Genomic DNA, 21,175 nt, shown 5'->3' with positions numbered 1-21,175 from the left:
TGCCATAATTAATGTTAAGGACAAAAAATGTCATCATAAATATCACTCTTTTTGTACTCATGACACATTAATAATCTGTTGCAGTAAACATACATTTGCCTTTTAACCTTAGAGACCCTTTATTGCGTCATGGTTCACATGTAAAAGACTTGCAAGTTTATGTATTATGGGGTTTTAAGATGCTGATGTTAGAGGCAACACATATTGTAAAACATTGTTAAATCCAATGAAATGGAGGTGTTTATACAACTTCAACCCCTTCTCCAGAAAAGGGGAAGGACGCTTATAGGGGGGAGGGGCGCTAATTATGGCAAATACGATATAAAAGTGTGATCCCACTGACCCGACTTTTCCGAACTAGACACAGGAATGACGCTATAATGATGCTATAAGGGTCACCTTTATGTACAAGATCTAATTTCACCCTATGGAGGATGATATTGTTTGAAAATAAATATCTAGTCCTTACATGTATCGCCAACACCTAGAGATTCACATGAAGGTCACTAGGACTAAATAAAGATCAGGGCTTCTGTCAAAGATTCAATAATGTTACCATCAAACGCAGATAAATGTGGACTTTAAATTTAGAATATACATAAAAACCGGTGTTTTACATCGGAGTTAAAGATTTATCTCCCCTTGATCTGGACCGTAATGACCAACACACACCACACTGACCTCTGGCCTGGGGCAGTTTGACCAAGGAGTGACCACATCAGGATTTAATCAATATCCTAATTGTCGGTGTTGCTATCTATCACTGTGCCATCACCTATCGGTTCACTGACCATAACACAAATAGAAATCAGTCAATCGAAAACAATTAGTCGGTAAGCTTCAGAGAGCCGCTGTCTATAACATATAGGTATTTAATTCGTGGTGACAAGCAGGAAAGAAAAGGTCAAGATGTGAGAGCTAGCCATTTATGTGGCAATATAAGAATGTTGTTATACACCACGTGGATTTTATGTTGAGAAGCAGTCATTTCGTATTTTTAGGAACTTTATTCTCATAAACATGGCAGACACAGTCGAATATAAGCCAACAAGAGGCACATAAAACACATGGAAGGAAAGAACGAAATATCACAGATTTAACTTTAGCTACAATAATATCCAATTTTATGTAAACTCATATGAGGTGGAAATTTTGGGAGACTGCAGTATGATCAGATTTGATAGCAATTTCTTCTTTGTATAGTGTAATCTCCCCGAAACACACCCTGGCTTAACCAGCTGGGCTGTCTATATATATAACCAAATCCTAGGTGCAGATACCCCAATTGTTATACTGTCTGTTGTATATAACCCGGGTTCGTAAAGAACCTGAAGCCTCACAAGGGTGCATGGCGGGTAAAGATGGAAAATGAATTCTGTGTATAGAGACATGACCACCAAGTTTGAGTGACGAGAAGGTAAGATGATGAGACATGAAAGGATAGGATTAAGGTCACGCTATTATCCTAGCACACAGCTGGAGACACACCTCGATATATATCTATCATACACATCGTATCTCCATTTTATGTTGGTATGTTTCCATGTGTGAACTTTAATTTCTCAGATTTTCTTTTAATTATCAAAGCTTTTCACAAAATTCTGACTCTTTTCTTACCTTACAAATCTTATTGCTCAATGCAAAGATAACCGACTGACTTATACCTGTATATCCTGCAGATTCACACCCAAGAAAATACTTGTACAATTTTCAAATTATGCTTCATATTTTCCCTGATTTACACCTGTGACATACCTGTACATTTCCCAGATTTACACGTGTGACATACCTGTACATTTCCCAGATTTACACCTGTGACATACCTGTACATTTCCCAGATTTACACCTGTGACATACCTGTACATTTCCCAGATTTACACCTGTGATATACCTGTACATTCCCCACATTTACACCTGTGACATAGCTGTACATTTCCCAGATTTACACCTATGACATACATTTACATTTCCCACATTTACACCTGTGACATACCTGTACATTTTCCCACATTTACACCTGTGATATACCTGTACATTTCCCAGATTTACACCTGTGACATACCTGTACATTTCCCAGATTTACACCTGTGACATACCTGCACATTTTTATGCCTGTGACATACCTGTACATTTCCTAGATTTACACCTGTGACATACCTGTACATTTGCCAGATTTACACCAGAGACATACCTGCACATTTCCAAGTTTTACACCTGTGACATACCTGTACATTTTCCAGATTTACACCTGTGACATACCTGTACATTTCCCAGATTTACACCTGTGACATACCTGTACATTTTCCAGATTTACACCTGTGACATTCCTGTACATTTCCCACATTTACACCTGTGACATACCTGTACATTCCCAATTTTTACACCTCTGACATACCTGTACATTTCCCAGATTTACACCTGTGACATACCTGTACATTTCCCAGATTTACACCTGTGACATACCTGTACATTCCCAATTTTTACACCTCTGACATACCTGTACTTTTCCTGGATTTACACCTGTGACATACCTGCACATTTTTATGCCTGTGACATACCTGTACATTTCCTAGATTTACACCTGTGACATACCTGTACATTTGCCAGATTTACACCAGAGACATACCTGCACATTTCCAAGTTTTACACCTGTGACATACCTGTACGTTTTCCAGATTTACACTTGTGACATACCTGTACATTTCCCACATTTACACCTGTGACATACCTGTACATTTTCCAGATTTACACCTGTGACATACCTGTACATTTCCCACATTTACACCTGTGACATACCTGTACATTCCCAATTTTTACACCTCTGACATACCTGTACTTTTCCTGGATTTACACCTGTGACATACCTGTACATTTCCTAGATTTACACCTGTGACATTACTGCACATTTCCCAGATTTACACCTCTGACATACCTGTACATTTCTGAGATTTACACCTGAGACATACCTGTACATTGCCAAGTTTTACACTTTTAACATACCTGCGTTTTACCCAGATTGAATCCTGTAACATACCCGTGCTGTACAGATGCGAAGTGACTGATGATATATACATAGAACATATATTTTCACATGTGGATTTGTACCTGTAATAAATCATACCTTAATTTGCCTGTGTATTTACCAAACAGTGATACCTGTAATTAAGGTGTAAAGTAGCCAATTTGATGAGGTAACAAGGTAAATCTGTCACACTCAATAAACACATGTTCTATATACTATGACTGTATATCTCAATTAAATCTAATTATATAGCTATCTTCAGATTCATATCACTTGGCAAGGCTAGAATTATATCCTCTTCATAAAGCAAAAGGAAAAATATTAAAACAAAATTAAAAAATAAATCAATTCCATCTGGACTCTTTACCAGCTTCCTTGTCTGATAGTTAAGCCCAGAAAATACTTAAAGGAAGTGTTATTTAAACAAAACACAACAATAACCTGTGTCTGTGTAATAGTCAAATAATCAAATCCATATATAGACCGAGTTCCTATAATCAATATAACATATATATACCACAAGAAGCCTATATATAAGTAATTCCACAATATCGAAGGTGTTGATCTTACGTTTGACACAAATATATGTAGGACAGATTTTATCTTAACTAAAATTGCATGTGGTTTTTAAAATTTCAAATTATGCCAGATATTTGTTTTTATTTGAAAATCCATTTTCCAGGACTAATGTGAATACTGTACGGCGATACACAGTTTACTGGGAATTTAACGTATAAAAGTTCCCCCACATTCCGCACATATGTAACCTACATAACTCAATGTTAACAATACCATCCTGACCTTCCTTTGTAGATTTTTCACCTGATATCATATCTATAAATCGTAAATCACAAAAAATTCTACATATTTTACGTAGATACATGATATGTCAATTAACCATGTGATACAGCCCCCATCCACACTTCTTATACACTCGCTCGATGCACAATTACTTTCAATACTTGCTACAATAAGTTCACTATATTTGCCGCCTATCTGATAAATAACCAATCCGCCCTTTATATAGCGTCAACATTTAGTAACGTATCTTATAGATGTAATTCTATTAACGTAATGAATAAATACACCGAAATGCAGTACATCCCTTTGAACCAGTATTGGTGGGGTTTTTTTTACTCTAAGGTGATGGATTTGTGTTGCATTATATTTGCATATATTCAAATCAAGCCATTAGTTTTTAGAAACTTGAATGTTAATCCTCGCAAAAACATGAAAATCGACAAAAGGTCAATTAAGTCGCTGCTTTAGAAGGTTATAGGTCATGCTATAAATAATTAAGTATCCTTCAATGTTTCCATTCAAGAAATCTCCATTTTCTTAATTAACCTTTCGGCTAACACCTGATGTTTACCAACTCCTAAAATATCTTTGGAATCTGTAAAATCAACAAAGTCGCCACTAATGATCGCGGACGGACAAAACCCTACAAAGGTGTGTCAACAGTTCAGTGTACCCAGTGGTACTGACCAGTTACACAAACTATACACACTGATATCTATTGTCTGCGGACTAACTGACCACTGGTCACCACCTACAATAAAGGTGTATGATCTAGGAAAGTTTGTGTATTATGTATTAGATATGTCCATTACCTCAGTGTGTTAGATAGAGATTACAATCCCTAAACTAAATATACTATCTATAGCTTAGATTGACTCCCAATTACACCACAAGAAGCCCATGAGGCCCGAAAAATGTTCTCCGACTATAGATTAATGCCAAGATTCTAAAATCCCTTTTTATACGAGGTGAAGTGAAGTTAAAGTAATTAAGCCTCCATTCTATTAAGCTACTGCCTACATGAATCTACCTATTGCTTGGTTTCGCCTTTCCAACAATGTAGCCAGTATCCAGCCAATACACTCATCAAAGAATCAATGAAATTTATTTGAATTATTGATTCATTGTTTAGATGCTAAAACTCCGGAGATAATTTGGATGTTCTACATGTCCTTCCTTCAATTTTTCAACATATTCAACCAATTTTCTTTTCATTACCATGAATCATAGTACCCTGGTGTAAATTAGACCATTTATACAAATTGACCTTGAAATATATGTAGATATTTACTACACATGATCTTCCCATTAAGATCTATCAATCGTATAAACACATCACATGTTTTCCTTTTCATTAACACAAATAATATGTCTGCTGCCATTTTATTTTACATGTGAATAATCTTGACCATTGAATAGTCACTGTATGTAGTTCAGAGGAAACCATTTAATGGCCCAAAGGTTTTCATGTTCTGCTTTAGTTTAAAGTGAATAGTCGGGCAAAGAAAACCAGTCTAAATGCGTTCATTGGCCTTCCAAAAGTTTTCACATATTAAAATGACGGTCAAGTTCTGCTTAGTTTCCCAGTTCTGACCATTAAAGTAAAGAAAAGTTGAAAGCATTGAAAGCGAGGCTGTGTGGAAATGTAACAACGGACATAGTGAGCCAGGAGGACGTTTTAGAATTCCCATACTTTAAATTAATTTCTTCGCACGCAGACAGATTTTGACGAGATATTTTATTTTTCCATTTCATAAGAAATTATACTGGATACATTCACACCATTTTTAGCCATTAGCCATCCTTGCCCGACTGTTCACTTTAATATATATGCGTATACTAGTTCATAAGATATTCCATCAATATTAGCTTCAACGTGTGAATCTGAACATGAGACTTGTTATTCTGAAATAAAACAATCACGTCCCTTGCAATTGCTGAAGGTTGAAAGTAACCACTGGCATCACCTTCGTTTTAACCATGGCCAACTGTGTGAAAACAGGCATGATTAACCTTTGACCTTCACTGAATTACCGACATGTTAAAAATAAGTTATCAGCAGTACAATGCATTCTGTCTTTGTATTAATTCATGCTATTCTTAGATAATTACTAGAGAAAAAAGAATGATCATGTGACCATATATAATATCAAGTTCAAGGTAACTTTGACCAAACAGCAGTGATTTGATGCGTTTTTTCAAAGGTGATCTTCCAACAGGTTTTCTTTGCAAGATCTAGCAGGAATACTGATAAGATATTCCCTATTAAAGGCCATTGAGGAAACATACAATACCTAAGATAAACTACAACAGTGAATTACAGATTGCATTTCTGAAAAACCAGGTAGCCACGACATGTAATACTCAATATAGCTGTGGTTTGACCCTAATATTAGGATATTTAGATTTTTAATATGAATATATGTTCTAAATCCACTGAAGTTATTCACCTTTAGATCAATCTGGTTTCTCTACACTGTCTAGATCATGGTGCAAAAAGAATCCTAAATTTCTGCATCTAATACTTTAAATTCAGGTCACGGTTTTTGCTCAATTTGCTTATGATATGGTTTCCTACTGATCCTAAAACTCTCTCAATTACTGAAATTTCTGTTAATGACTCTTCAGAGTGAAATAAACTTAACTTTGTTTTCATCAACAAATGACAAACTCATTATCATGATGAAGAGGCTGATATCTGCGTGTGGTAATGTATATAGGTGAAATAATACAAAATTCAATACTGACCAACATTTATACAAACCAACACATGAACTCCAAATATAGCCTGAAATTCAACCATTCCATTGATTTCCAATACACTGTCAGCGTTGCCAAAACAGCCTCAAGGATATCACACCATAACAGACTAAAGAGAGGTTCATCAAGAGTTGTCAAACAACAATAAATATTATTTGTTAAAGCAATTTTCCAATATCGAATTCCTACTAGACACTCTATGACAGTAGCCTTCATTGAATGGTATGGTTTACCAGCTGCCCAGATACTATCGTATTAGAACCATGCAATAATTAAGCGCCCATGTCCCTATAAGCATTTGAGGCCTCGAATATAGTATATTTTGCGTTGCGTCACAATGGTCCAGTAACCTTCCCAACTTTATAAATAGGCTACGCTAATTCAATTTGCCTGGCAACAAATTATGTTCAGTAAAATTTTCACAATTACAGTATTCGGTGTAATTAGCACCAGGTCCTTAAAAAACACAGTTATAAAACATTGTTGAATCCATGAAATGGAGGTTTTCGTACAACTTCAACTTCTTCTCCAGAAGAGGGGAGGGGCGCTATAATTACTGCGAATATGGCATTTAAGACTCGGATCATATTATCCAGACTTACTCAAGACATTGATTATGATAATTTAAGGTTTGATGATTGTTCCTGTTCAATTTTCCTTATTGGGAAACAAAATACTTCCCGTTTCCCTGTGTTAATCTAGGAGTTCAGATCTCAAGTTCTTAAAACAAAAAGCAAAATGTCCTAATTTAAGTCACCTCCTATAAGTCCTTATGAAACTATGAACCGTATACGGCAAAATATTTTATCTAAGTTTGCATAGAGAAATAGGGGCCAGATGTATTAAGGTTTTTCTTAGATCTATTGTCATGAAACAATTTGAGTTTCTGCTTCAGGAACTCCTGGTTCTATTATTGTTGTACTGTTTCAGGGGTCTGCATCTCATGATGAAAGTGATATACTATCTAAATACTATCAACATTTAGCAATTGTGTCTTTAAAAGGCAAATCAAATATGTTAATTTTTAAAACATCTGTGCATTAATATTGAAAATATGGCATTTACTTATTTCGAACAAAAACATTTTGTACACGAAAAATTTTACTGTCTGTTGCGAAAATAAAAAACTATTGTATTGCATTACAAATCAACACGCAAATTTATATTCAAATGTGACACTAAATAATAGCTACTTACCCAGACTATTGAAGATGACCACAATAGCTTGACTCCAATACGCCTATAACTAGTCCAATTTTCACATCACCCTTACCATGCAACACAATAGCGATTGCTGTATATCAGGCAACTTTTACAATAGGTTCCTCTGGACTGCTCGACACATATGCAGTTTCCATTATCATTGTAAAGCTCCCCGACATATATAGACATTCCAGTGGGATAGGTAATTTAAGTTAAATTATCGTCATATTTAGATAGCGACTACTATCAACAGATGTATATATAGCCCCCGGCTGGCAGTTCTAGTGGTATCAACGTTGTCTATATCACAAACTGTTTATTATAAACACACCAGACAAATAATCTCATACAATTTTTTGTATATTTATACTTGTCATATAGTCATTAGGAGGAAATATTCTTGTCTACCTGAGTGAAACAATTACAGTCTGTAGAAAAACCAGGAAATTCCTTTTTCAATTTACCTGGTATCATGTTCAACTGACAAGTTCATATCTATATATATATATACACCTGAGTCTGAAGCTTGTGGTATATATATATACAGACCTGCTCCAGGAGACTGAATACTGACATCCAATGAAACATGTTTCACGCCTGCTTGGGTCCTCATTTATATTTATTAGAAATCTCCTCTGAAAGGAGGTGAAAACATTATGATTATACCACATTTATACCCTTTCCAGTATATATCCCACCGCATACACAAAATAAAAAAAAATCCACTGGTCATGACGGGAAGGATGATCTGAAGCAATAAGGTGTTTGTTGTTTGGACTTTTATACATATATCATCGAAATTACATTTAAATACATATATAAAAGTTTGAAATACATGTAACTGTTATCATGAATTTTCATTGCTATGGATATACATTTCATTGCTATGGATATAAAATTAGTCTGTATTTCTAGATGATGAATGCATTGGGAAAGTGATACAACTTTGATACTATATATATCTGATCCTAAAATATTGGTATTTTCCTCCAAACAGCCCCACTATCCGACACATCCGGGTTATTCTATAAATATTGTATTGCTCTAATGATCTCATGATCTGAACTGACCAGAGGTGGTCAATCACATTCCTTATAGAAATATGGCTGTCGGATTAACATGGATAAATCCACCAAGCCATTGTCCACGAAATAATTCCAATCTGATCAGGCAGAACATTGAAATCAGTGTTGTATACAAATCAAGACAGAAATTCAACTGGCTCCTGGTTCTGACCAGAAAGAAATTGAGACTTTAGTGAAATTGATCTTGCTTTGATGGGCGTTGATTTCACCGAATCACCGAAATAGATTTTTAGCAGAAATTGACTGAAAATGAAGTTGGACTAAAAATAACAATAACTGAAAATGAACTTTGACTAAAAATAATTACAATCAACTTGGATCTTTGACAGAACCTGATTGATTGAAATGCATTTTGACAGCAATTGAGATTTGGTAGAAATGGATAGAAAAACAACAGTTCAACAGTGAATCAAAATATATTTTGATTAACACTGATGACAAAAATGGAAGACAGTTAAATAACTTTGACATATATAATGAGCTTGAATCATGACAAGAAATGAGTATTAACTGATTATAAGTTTGAAAGATACTAAACTTGATTAAGATTGAGCTTTGACAGAAACTCAGAATCTGTCCTACATTGGTCCTTATCAAACTAAAGGAAAGTGGTCAGATGTACTTAATTGGTAGCCTTTTGACCACTTGACCACCCAGTATGGGTCACTCATGTAAAGATGTAGCTTTGTCCAGTTGCAAACCAACAGTCAGCAAATTTTAACCTTTCAGAGTTCAAACAAATCTAAACAAATAATTTGTTTGTCAAAGGTTTTTGTAACTAAACAACTGCGAGGTAAGGACAAGGCATAAGGATAGTGTCCAGAAATGATTCGTGTTTGTTTTATTAATTTTACTGTCGTAGATTATTGAAAATATCAGGACACATTTGCATCTAGTTACACCACACTAATTAAATGATACTAATCAAATAATTGAATGCAAGCCACAATGCCTGATTTACATATCTATACATTTATTTTGTTGCATCTGAGTATTTTTGCATATAACTATAAAAAAAAATTCCAAAAACTGTTCCCATATTTTCAATGAAATATTTGTAAAGGAGAAAACCTGAAACTATATGAAGCAGACGACATGACATTTAATTGATTGATTTGAAGTTAATTGATTTGAATTATAAGAAAGCAAAATTAATCTTTTTCAGAATTACTTTTCTACAAATATATCAATTTTCATTTGAAAGTTTTATACCTATCTCCATCTACATTCACTTCTGATGCCTTGTTCAAGAAATTCAACAAAAACAACAAAAAATGAAAATTTTAATCTATATATGTACTGAATGACCTTTCTGTAAAGTTGCTGAGGTCAAATGTCAGTTGACAAGGTCAAACGACACACCCATGGCAAAGAATTTGTACAAGTCTTTCATTATATGTCAAATATATCTTTACTTACATGTTTAAAAGGCAAGAATGTTATTTCATAGGAGAATTGATAAAATGTCTAAAACTTGACCTGACAAACTGAAAAGTGCTCAATATTATTTATCGTAATTTTTCATGCATTTTAAAGTATACATGTACATGTATTGAACATTATAGACTGAAAACAACATCATTTATCAATTACAAGATTGGACAGGTGCCACGGGGCTTAGTACAGCAGGAGTTGAAGAGACAATTATTCAGACAAATATCGTAATGAAATTATATTCAGAAATGTGTATCAATCCGTAACAACGCACTGATTTAAAGTATGAATTAATGTTAGAAAGATTACAAGTTCTTATTTTAAATACAACTAGCGTAAATTAAATGCCTAGAATATTTATAAGTAATCATAAGTTTGAATACATAAATACAAATGCATGCTTTAATTAACTTATAAATGATACAGATTGTACCAACCGACATATTAATGCTGGACCAACTTACAATACGCCATAAATGTCTTCATTTTGATAATGATGGATGAATTTTATGTATTCTTCCCCTGTTTATTCTGATTTACATATTATAATAAATAACGAAGGCTAAATATAGCCACATACCAGTGTAATTATAATACAATTTTTGAGAACTAGGATAGGTGTATGTAAAGGTAACGATTCCTATGTTCTATATGTAACTAATGTTTTGAGAATTTTCTAAAACTATGGTGATATGGGAGAAAAATGTTGAAATAAGCTGGTAACAACAAGCCCTAAACTGATTGCAATAAGCCCTCAACTGATTGCAACAAGCCCTCAACTGGTAACAACAAGCCCTAAACTGGTTACGTCAAGCCCTCAACTGGTAACACCAAGCCTTCAACTGGTTATATTAAAAGCCCTCAACTGGTTACAAGCTTTGTTACAAGCCCTCAACTGGTTGCAATAAGCCCTTAACTAATTGAAACAAGCCCTCAACTGGTTACAAGCCCTCAACTATTTACAACAAGCTCTTGCCTTTAAGTAAAGCCCATGCATGACAACATATGTCGATGCTATGTAAGGTTAGGTCTGGTATCAATAACAATAAGCTGCTAATTAATGCTACCTGGTATGATGAAGCCATTATCTACATGTTTAATATATAAACCGAGTCTAGCTTAAAGTCCCTGTCATGATGATCGAGTCATGCCGTGCAATAAGCTCACACAAGCTCAGCAATAAAGCCTATGATGTGTAGTAATGAGCTCAGATCTACACACCAGTACATGTATCATTATTTCTAGTCTTTTTTTATCCTGGTGTTTGTAATGTTGTAGTTGTCAGAGTATATATATATGTAGATATACGCTGTACCACGCTCAGAATAGGTTAAAGTACATCCAAGTCATGCTCTGTAGGAGGTCCAGAACTCAATTAACAACTGAACGACTTTTCCTCAGCGTCTTCGCGTGGTCGTCAAATTGTGTCTCTCCAATATTGAGAGTATCAGCTTACAAATAATAGTTACACAGGTGAAAACAAGATTGGATAAGACCAGGTATGATGTTACATTGAAGATAGGTGACAGACCTCCATCTGACAGCTAGCGTACTCAACAAATTCTCTACGTTTCACATAAAAAAAATTAATGGCAGGAATTTGTACTATTGTGTACTAAGGCCTATAATTTTGAAATAGTGTAACAACAGCATTGTATTTACTTTGAAACAGAGTGTAAAATCTAAAGATTTGAACACACTTAGTTAATTGACAGTCAACATCTAAAACTCGTGAGCATGTTATACTCCGTACAGGTAGATAACACCTATATTTGTAACAAAACAATTCCCAAAGACATCTGAAGAGGTTTCATTTTGAATACTGATGGAGTATTAATTGTCATCAATGAATGTATAATCACATTTGAAATTTATGCTATCGTAATGTAAAGTATTTTCATTACATAATTGTAAAAGATGATTCAATGAACAATCATAAAAAATATAAAAAATATTATTTTATCTATTCCTCATGTCAATTTCATTGATAATAACCATCAACATTATAATTAATTTCTTTTTGATTAATTTACAATTAGATACACAATTCTACCCAGTATATTTTTATACTTGTGCGCTATAAATAAAATCTTACCTGTTGATTAAGTTTATATCCAAATTAATGTAAACAGGTGTACACCATCACAATATCTGAAGGTGTTATTCCCTTGTTGGCCAGGGTTTAGGAAATGTGTTCAGGTTACAAACTCATTAATTTATAGATTTGAAACTCAAGCTGAACAGGTACGCACACAGTGATCAAACACTCCTATCTGGGCAGGTATACCTCAATCACACACTTAGATATTGCTATCTGTCTGACTATACTCTAGCACCTTGTTGTGTGAATGGCAGGTAAAATGGTCCAAAGTCGGGTACAACGATCAGTAGCAGAGACAACAAAAGCATGAAGCACATAAACACACTGCTTTATGTGTGCCAACCAGTCCTTGTTTGTTGGTCACGGATGAAGGAGTCTATTATTCAAACTCACTCCCATTCACTTTGACAATGTCCTTCAGAGCTTGTTTGAAAATCCCTGGCTGGTATCAACACAGACCCAGGTAGATAATATACATATACCTGAAGAAAGTCTACCTGTATACCTGAAGAAAAGTGTGTCTGCCTATGAATAGCAGACAAGGCACTGTTATTACCATAGGAAAATTGATTGGTTTTACTTTATCAGGAAATAGTACTTCAGGCCGTAACCTACAGATAGAAATTATATCGCCATGAACTAATATTAAAGTCCTATTCATGGGGTTATACAATTTAAAGGAATTTCCAAACTAAAACAAGATGCCACAAAAAGCATGTCAATATTTCCCATGCCCTATATTTATAAGAGTTTCATGGTTGCATAATATTTATCTATAGATAAATATGTTTCTATAGTAACTGTAAAAGTATTGAACATATGGAACCCCCCCCCCCCCTAAAAAACCCAAAAAAGGCATAAGCCTGATTATAAAAATACAGAAAGTTTCATGGAACTAAGTTGATCAGTTTTGGAGTTCAAGCTAGCTGGAAACAAAAGGAAAAAGTAATTTGGTATATATTTTAACCATTAAGTTCCCATGGTAACAGAATAAATATTGAAAATGGCAAAAGGCACAACTAGGGCACTAAGCCTAATATAAGTTAAACAGTCTTGGAGTAATATAGCCAAAAAAAGACTTTGAAATGCATGTACACATGCACCGACAATGCCCGATTCAATATCCCTCACAAACATCATTGAAACATGTTTCATGAGGGATAATTGAATTGTTATATCACAAATTCAGTAAGTTAATTTCTTATTCATGGGATTTTGTAGAAATTTATGAACAAAAATAGTCATTTTTGTTACCTTGGAACTATTACTATAATGATTTAATCAATATCTATAAACTGTGCATTTCTGGGGTCAACTTTTTACCTGATTTATTAATGGGTGTAGGTAGCGTATTTGCACACTAAAGTTATGGTAATGTATTACCGAAATGAAATTATTAATCACACGTACTTATGATTAAGTACATACTTATGTCAGTAAACACCTTAACAATACTTTTGTCTAATCATATTACCATAGCAACTGATTTACAGGTGTGACATGTAAAATAATCTTTCTAACAACCATTAATGATTATATATTGCCTTCCTTTAACAAATATTCATTGACAAAACAATTTCACTCTTCACAAATGTACTTTAAATACATGAGAAAAAAAAAATAACACACAGCCTTTATATTTTTTGTGTGATTAGCTCAGGGCTATAGTACAGTGACATCAATCATTTCTACACTTATACATAAAGTCTATGTAAGCTTTATGGAATAAAATGAATAAAAGCCATAGGGAAATAAAGAAATTCCATAAAAAATCTGGAATGTAAAGTATATATATATATATATGTATACAGGTCGTAAGATTTGTTTACTTTTTTATACTGTATGAAGCAAGAAGAAGCAGCCGGTTTGTTATAATCCTATATTCTTAGCGTATTGAGATATGATAGCGGTCTATACATATGATATCTATAAATGATTTATGAAATATGAGTATAAGTTATAAATCAATAAACCTGAATATTTTATAAAACATCATCCAAGCATCAAAACAATAACAAACTAGTTTTAAAAAAATTTCCATTAAAAAAAGTAAAACAATCAATATATATACTGCATAGTGCATGTAGCAGTACTTGCCTGAGAATACACTGCATGTAAATCAGCTAAGGTATGCTAGAAATTAATTAACATTTTTCATTAAAATTGACCTGCATAAAACACTGAATAAATTTTAATTATTTATGAAGTATTAAATGAAAGAAATACCAAGAGATATCTTAATTATCTGTGCAATTTATAATTACCTAGATATAAACATCTCTATATTTAATATTGTGACACACATTTCAAATCCTACTGGTGTTCAGAAGAGTCTGCCCAGCTCTTCAATCTGCCAATATAGGACATATTGATAAGATGTTTGCTGAGGGTCGTTACATAGATATGTACCTATATAATTACATGACACTTGCGCTGATTGCATTCTGGACAACACAGGTATGCTGCCCACAGGTCAAAGTTCACTAAGTTAAGCAGTTTAAAAGTCACAAATCACCATGTCATAAAATGATTAAAATTCATCAAAAATTCAATTAAAATTGTCCTAGCTTTCATGTCAAAGGTTGTGGAGTGGTGTAAGCTCAATGATCTTCATCAAGGTCAAAGGATGATGAGCTAGGTGTAAGCTCAATGATGTTATTCAAGGTCAGAGGGTGAGGGAGCTGGATGTTAGCTCAATGGTGTTCTTCAAGGTCAAATGATAGGGAGCTGGGTGTAAGTAAGCTTTTTTCAATGATTGTTTTTCAAGGTCAGAGGGTGAGGATCTGAGTGTTAGCTCATGATGTTCTTCAACGTCAGAGGGTGAGGCGCTGGGTGTTAGCTCAATGATGTTATTCAACGTCAGAGGGTGAGGCGCTGGATGTTAGCTCAATGATGTTCTTCAATGTCAGAGGGTGAGGCGCTGGGTGTTAGCTCAATGATGTTCTTCAATGTCAGAGGGTGAGGCGCTGGGTGTTAGCTCAATGATGTTCTTCAATGTCAGAGGGTGAGGCGCTGGGTGTTAGCTCAATGATGTTCTTCAACGTCAGAGGGTGAGGCGCTGGATGTTAGCTCAATGATGTTCTTCAACGTCAGAGGGTGAGGCGCTGGATGTTAGCTCAATGATGTTCTTCAACGTCAGAGGGTGAGGCGCTGGATGTTAGCTGTTAGCTCAATGATGTTATTCAAGGTCAAATGATAGGGAGCTGGGTGTAAGCTCAATGATGTTATTCAAGGTCAGAGGGTAAGGCGCTGGATGTTAGCTCAATGATGTTCTTCAAGGTCAAATGATAAGGAGCTGAGTGTAAGCTCAATGATGTTATTCAAGGTCAGAGGGTAAGGCGCTGGATGTTAGCTCAATGATGTTCTTCAAGGTCAAATGATAGGGAGCTGGGTGTAAGCTTATGATGTTATTCAAGGTCAGAGGGTAAGGCGCTGGATGTTAGCTCAATGATGTTCTTCAAGGTCAAATGATAGGGAGCTAAGTGTAAGCTCAATGATGTTATTCAAGGTCAGAGGGTGAGGCGCTGGATGTTAGCTCAATGATGTTCTTCAAGGTCAAATGATAGGGAGCTGGGTGTAAGCTCAATGATGTTATTCAAGGTCAGAGGGTGAGGCGCTGGATGTTAGCTCAATGATGTTCTTCAAGGTCAAATGATAGGGAGCTGGGTGTAAGCTTTTCAATGATGTTATTCAAGGTCAGAGGGTAAGGCGCTGGATGTTAAGCTCAATGATGTTCTTCAAGGTCAAACGATAGGGAGCTAAGTGTAAGCTCAATGATGTTCTTCAAGGTCAAAATGATAGGGAGCTAAGTGTAAGCTCAATGATATTATTCAAGGTCAGAGGGTAAGGCGCTGGATGTTAGCTCAATGATGTTCTTCAAGGTCAAATGATAGGGAGCTAAGTGTAAGCTCAATGATGTTATTCAAGGTCAGTGGGTAAGGCGCTGGATGTTAGCTCAATGATGTTCTTCAAGGTCAAATGATAGGGAGCTAGGTGTAAGCTCAATGATGTTATTCAAGGTCAGAGGGTAAGGCGCTGGATGTTAGCTCAATGATGTTCTTCAAGGTCAAATGATAGGGAGCTGGGTGTAAGCTTATGATGTTCTTCAAGGTCAGTGGGTGAGGCGCTGGGTGTTAGCTTAATGATGTTATTCAAGGTCAAAGAGGGTGAGGCGAGCTGGGTGTTAGCTCAATGATGTTCTTAAGGTCAAATGATAGGGAGCTGGGTGTAAGCTTAATGATGTTCTTCAAAGGTCAAAGGGTGACGAGCTGGGTGTTAAGCTTAATGATGTTCTTCAAGGTCAAAGGGATGGGAGCCAAGTGTTTGCTCAATGGTGTTCTTCAAGGTCAAATAAAAGGGAGCTGAGTGTAAGTCCATAATCATTTATGTTCTTCAAAATCAAAGGGTGGGAGCACGATGTGTTAGCACAACCATTGATTAATCTATCAAAATTGAGGGGCAAGCAGTTCAGTTGTAAAAGTTCCTTGAAAAGTATAAGTTTATATATGACCTTTCAATAATGAGGTGTGGTAAAACCAATGTAATGTGTTCGTTAGGTCATTGGTATCAAGAGCCTTCATCTGTTTGACCACTACTGACCAAGGCTAACTAACAACCATGTAAATACCACAATGTGTGTCTTCCATTGTACGTAGGGCACACTTCATTCCCAATATTTAATTTCTTGATTTTAAATTCTCGGGTTGTTATTAGCAGTACAGGCTAGTCAAAAGAGATGAACTCCAATGAGTAATCCATGGGTTATTTTTACAGTGTACATCAATGTTTTTCTTAGCAACCTAACTTGTTAAGGGTTATTGTGAGGGTCAAATGATGCATTCTGTTGGTGTTGGGGTACAAAGGTATAAAGGTCATTAGGTAAGGTACTCTTATTATCAACAATTATAGTGCCATAAATACTGTCTTAGAAATACCGACGTGTAGGGGTGGGGATAATGACAGGAATGGGGGCATCAATACGTCTAACGAGTCGGGGAAGGGCTATGAGGGGGCTGGGGTATGAGTATATATGTCTAAGTGGTGGGTGGGGGCTAGGGTATGAGTAAGTATCTCTAAGGGGTGGGTGGGGGAGGGCTATGACGAGGCTTGGGTATGAGTATATATGTCTAAGGGATGGGGTGAGGGTAGGGTGGGGGGGGCGAGCAGGGAGCTAGGGGGCTTGGGTATGAGTATTTATCTCTAAGGGAGTACAGAGTGGACTGAGGTATGAGTATATATGTCTTAGGGATTAGAGAGGGGGTTGGGGTATGAGTATATATGTCCAAGTGGTCGGGGGCTGGGGTATGAATATATATCCCTAAGGGAGTAGAGAGGTGGCTGGGGTATGAATTTATATCTCTTAAGTGGTGGGTGGGGGCTGGGGTATAAGTATATATCTCTAAGGGGTGGGTGGGGACTGGGGTATGAGTATATATGTCTAAGGGGTGGATGGGGGCTGGGGTATGAGTATATATGTCTAAGTGGTAGGTATGGCTGGGTATGTGTCGTATGTCTATGGGGGTGGGGACATCAGTCAGTACATCTATAAGGTTTGCGATCACTGGAGGTAGAGACTGTCAGAGAGTGTATCTAAGCGGTCAGTGTATCTAAGCAGTCAGTGTATCTAAGCGCCTGTGGTAGAGGGTCAGCATGCCTTTGTCACTAAAATGACAGTTATTGTGACATTAGATTGACCACAAGCCCAATAGGGTCATCATTAAGGCCAGTTTTTATGACCATAAGTAAATGACCACACACAATACATTGCTGTCATCATATTATTGCCATGGTGGTTAAAACCTTCAGTTCTACTTTTGTAAACAAAATGTGTATTTCTTGAATTTATCAAATTCAAAAGAGAATTTCCAAAGCAGTCGTTGACCATGAAAACCAAAATCAGAATAATCAATATTAAGACGAAATATGTCCTCTTTTAGTGCATATGAAGGTCTTCAATTTTAAGATTTCAGTCTGACAAAAATCTGGATAAAATATGGCTTTGTTATATGCATATTTAACCGTCTTAACCTTTGATAATGTTCTCGTAATAATATGACTAGGTAGGGTAGACAACTCAGTAAGTAATTTTGGCATCAATATTTACTTTACATTTCATGATGTCAAGTATTTGTCCTAGCTTATACTATCAGTAAACAAAAAACACAAAATTAGCAGTCTACAAGAATATACGGAATCACAACAAAGATGTTCTTGACTAGCCAATATAGCAAATTAATATCAATCAAATATCGTCAATTAAAACTGGCCAATGTAATATATTTAACCAATCAAAATCTTATCAATCAAAACTGAATAATCAATCTTCCCAGCCAATCACAGCTAACCAATATAACCTGGTCAATCACAGCTAACCAATATAACCAGTTCAATCACAGCTAACCAATATAAACTGGTCAATCACAGCTAACCAAATCACCTGGTCAACACAGCTAACCAATATCACCTGGTCAATATACACAGCTAACCAATATAACCTGGTCAATCACAGCTAACCAATATAACCTGGTCAATCACAGCTAACCAATATAACCTGGTCAATCACAGCTAACCATTATAACCTGGTCAATCACAGCTAACCAATATAACCTGGTCAATCACAGCTAACCAATATAACCTGGTCAATCACAGCTAACCAATATAACCTGGTCAATCACAGCTAACCAATATAACCTGGTCAATCACAGCTAACCAATATAACCTGGTCAATCACAGCTAACCAATATAACATGTTCAATCACAGCTAACCAACACAGCTTGGTCAATCACATAACCAATATAGCTTGGTCAATCACAGCTAACCAATATAACCTGGTCAATCACAGCTAACCAATATAACCTGGTCAATCACAGCTAACCAATATAACCTGGTCAATCACAGCTAACCAATATAACCTGGTCAATCACAGCTAACCAATATAACCTGGTCAATCACAGCTAACCAATATAAACCTGGTCAATCGCAGCTAACCATTTTTAGCTTGGTCAATCACAGCTAACAAATATAGCTTGGTCAATCACAGCTAACCAATATAGCTTGGTCAATATCACATATTCAATCACAGCTAACCAATATAACCTGGTCAATCACAGCTAACAAATATAGCTTGGTCAATCACAGCTAACCAATATAGCTTGGTCAATCACAGCTAACCTTTATAGCTTGGTCAATCACAGCTTACCAATATAACATGTTCAATGACAGCTAACCATTATAACCTGGTCAATCACAGCTTACCAATATAGCTTGGTCAATCACAGCTAACCAATATAACCTGGTCAATCACAGCTAACCGTTATAGCTTGGTTAATCACAGCTAACCAATATAACCTGGTCAATCACAGCTAACCGTTATAGCTTGGTTAATCACAGCTTACCAATATAACATGTTCAATCACAGCTAACCAATATAGCTTGGTCAATCACAGCTAACCAATATAGCTTGGTCAATCACAGCTAACCAATATAGCTTGGTCAATCACAGCTTACCAATATAACATGTTCAATCACAGCTAACCATTATAATTATAGCTTGGTCAATCACAGCTTACCAATATAACATGTTCAATCACAGCTAACCAATATAGCTTGGTCAATCACAGCTAACCAATATAACCTGTTCAATCACAGCTAACCAATATAGCTTGGTCAATCACAGCTAACCAATATAACCTGGTCAATCACAGCTAACCAATATAACCTGGTCAATCACAGCTAACCAATATAACCTGGTCAATCACAGCTAACCAATATAACCTGGTCAATCACAGCTAACCAATATAACCTGGTCAATCACAGCTAACCAATATAACCTGGTCAATCACAGCTAACCAATATAACCTGGTCAATCACAGCTAACCAATATAACCTGGTCAATCACAGCTAACCAATATAACCTGGTCAATCACAGCTAACCAATATAACCTGGTCAATCACAGCTAACCAATATAACCTGGTCAATCACAGCTAACCAATATAATATAACCTGGTCAATCACAGCTAACCAATATAACCTGGTCAATCACAGCTAACCAATATAACCTGGTCAATCACAGCTAACCAATATAACCTGGTCAATCACAGCTTACCAATATAACCTGGTCAATCACAGCTAACCAATATAACCTGGTCAATCACAGCTAACCAATATAACCTGGTCAATCACAGCTAACCAATATAACCTGGTCAATCACAGCTAACCATTATAGCCTGGTCAATCACAGCTAACCATTATAACCTGGTCAATCACAGCTAACCATTATAACCTGGTCAATCACAGCTAACCAATATAACCTGGTCAATCACAGCTAACCATTATAACCTGGTCAATCACAGCTAACCAATATAACCTGGTCAATCACAGCTAACCAATATAACCTGGTCAATCACAGCTAACCAATATAACCTGGTCAATCACAGCTAACCAATATAGCTTAGTCAATCACAGCTAACCAATATAGCTTGGTCAATCACAGCCTAACCAATATAACCTGGTCAATCACAGCTAACCAATATAACCTGGTCAATCATAGCTAACCATTATAACCTGGTCAATCACAGCTAACCATTATAACCTGGTCAATCATAGCTAACCAATATAACCTGGTCAATCACAGCTAACCAATATAACCTGGTCAATCACAGCTAACCAATATAACCTGGTCAATCACAGCTAACCAATATAAACTGGTCAATCACAACTAACCAATAAACCTGGTCAATCACAGCTAACCAATATAACCTTGGTCAAT

At 35.8% G+C, this 21,175-nt stretch overlaps 1 protein-coding gene across 7 annotated transcripts in view; it reads right to left on the bottom strand.

Moving 5' to 3' along the window:
• The window catches only part of LOC138314444 (protein cordon-bleu-like), an 82,968-nt gene that overhangs the window by 48,744 nt on the left and 13,049 nt on the right, over nucleotides 1-21,175 (bottom strand). Inside the window, exon 1 of one of the 7 annotated variants that reach the window (XM_069254775.1) lies at nucleotides 12,401-12,810. The exons of 5 other annotated variants lie outside the window; for them this stretch is intronic. The gene's annotated coding sequence lies outside the window, so the exon portion shown is untranslated. Of the gene's footprint in view, nucleotides 1-7,780; nucleotides 8,064-12,400; nucleotides 12,811-21,175 lie in introns of those variants that run through there. One more of the 7 variants, XM_069254777.1, reaches the window with a different exon arrangement.

The sequence above is a fragment of the Argopecten irradians genome, chromosome 2 (genome assembly GCF_041381155.1).
Source record: "Argopecten irradians isolate NY chromosome 2, Ai_NY, whole genome shotgun sequence".
NCBI classification, from domain to species: domain Eukaryota; kingdom Metazoa; phylum Mollusca; class Bivalvia; order Pectinida; family Pectinidae; genus Argopecten; species Argopecten irradians.
The sequence above is the reverse complement of the archived record's forward strand: the minus strand, read 5'-3'. Positions and strand labels throughout refer to the sequence as shown.